At 42.0% G+C, this 1,774-nt stretch overlaps 1 non-coding gene across 1 annotated transcript; it reads left to right on the plus strand.

The window, feature by feature from the left end:
* The first annotated feature begins 299 nt into the window (after positions 1-299).
* On the plus strand, positions 300-407 carry LOC131331621 (small nucleolar RNA snoR100). Its single transcript, XR_009201431.1, has one exon. It is a non-coding gene; the product is annotated as a small nucleolar RNA snoR100 (small nucleolar RNA).
* The last annotated feature ends 1,367 nt before the right edge of the window (positions 408-1,774 follow it).

Genomic DNA, 1,774 nt, shown 5'->3' on the forward strand with positions numbered 1-1,774 from the left:
AATAACCTCATCTGGGACGGCTTCTCTACGACGGGTACATCATATGTTTCTCTTCCCATCATAAAACAATGAAATCAATGGTAAAGCATTAATCTCACCCATTATAATTGGGAAACTACTACCCAATAGGGAAAAAAAACCCATGCTATCAAGTAGATCACATAATTGACTAGCATGACCCAATCTATTAAGTCCAACAATCAATCTAATTTAGAAAACACAATGCTTAGGACCACATAAAAAATAAATACTCTTTGTTTTTTTCCCAACATTGTGTGCATACCGATGATCTGGACTATCAATGAAAGAAGTATGGTAATGTGCACATAAATTGATTTGGATCTCTAGGCCTGCCCTCTCTGATGCCATTTGGCTTTGATTTGGGGGCATGTTTCTACAACAAAATGTCCCTGTAGCTCCTTGGTTCTTGGAGGTTTAGGGGGGCCACTGTTTCAGTGGTATTAGGTGAGCAGTCTTTGTGCATATATTGCTAAAGGTTAGGTCTGTCTTCAATCATCCCCCCCTATACCCCCAATGACTGGGGACTAGATGGGTTATGTTATGTTGTTTTATGTTGTTTTTGCCCAACAGGAACAACACAACGCTCCCCCAGGGGCGGAGGTAGCCATGGACGGAATTAAGGAGGCCCAACACTGCTAACACTCATCCTTGTACAGACGCGTAGTCCTCTCCTTGTATACACCCAAATTTTACTTCTTCAAGAAAATCATGTATGTTAAAAAGTTGTTATATAAGTACGAAATTGGCTTTTAATATTGTACTAAATAAGATTAAATTTGCTCTTCAATTCAGATAACTTCACCTTGACACTTTGGAAATTTCCATATTTCTTTTCGAAAAAAACAAACAAGTGCTATCTGACTAGATTGCCCGAGGATCTTTGACTGGTACCACCTGGTTTAAGAACTAGTTTTGCAGGTGTCGGATGAGAGAATGGAGTGGCCAACCATTTTTTTTGGCGGCGCCATATGTGGAAATGATTTGATTTCCATTTGATTCGTTGGAGTCTGAACAGTCGCAACTGAGATTTAGATTTGACAAATTTTGGGGGGCTTAGTATGGGCACATGATCTCCGCAACTTATGCTCCATTTAACTACCTGTCCTCACTCTTTTCAGAGATATATATGTATTTCCAAGAGTTGCCCGTCATCTCCTCTTCTATTGAAAAGACTATGTGTAGACACCCTATTCTGGATCATCTGGAATAGTCTATTGATACCCCAATGATGATTAAGGTCAAGAACATTCCGAGATTATTGGTGTGTTTGAGCTCTGAGCTTTTTCAAGCCTCATTCAAACTCTTTCGAACCTCGTTTCAAACCCTTCGAGCCAAAACCAAATGGCCTCAACCAAATCCTGCTTGCTTACGCCAGTACTACTCTGGCGTGCGCTGGTAAACTGCCACGTGTCGGTCATCAGCCGTTGACTCATTTGACACTGGCGCACGCAAGTACTCTCATGGCGTACACCAATCAAAGCCGGTCAAATCGTCACTATTCAACCACGTGCTCGAGATTTTTGTGCCCACCTTAACGTAGGCTACAGTCTCCTGATGATTATAATCGCGCAGCCGGCTCCCCCTCTCTCCTACACCACCTTTCAAGCCAAGTCTCATGCATTTAATGCATGGAGGCTCACTCACTAACCAAACCAAACCAACCCTTAACCCATCTGGTTACAGCCCCTCCTCAGTCATCTTTTGGCTATAAATACATCCCTTGCATTCATTTGCAAGGGGTTACTTCCTTTAA

The sequence above is a fragment of the Rhododendron vialii genome, chromosome 6a, assembly GCF_030253575.1.
Source record: "Rhododendron vialii isolate Sample 1 chromosome 6a, ASM3025357v1".
In the NCBI taxonomy this organism is placed as follows: Eukaryota; Viridiplantae; Streptophyta; class Magnoliopsida; order Ericales; family Ericaceae; genus Rhododendron; species Rhododendron vialii.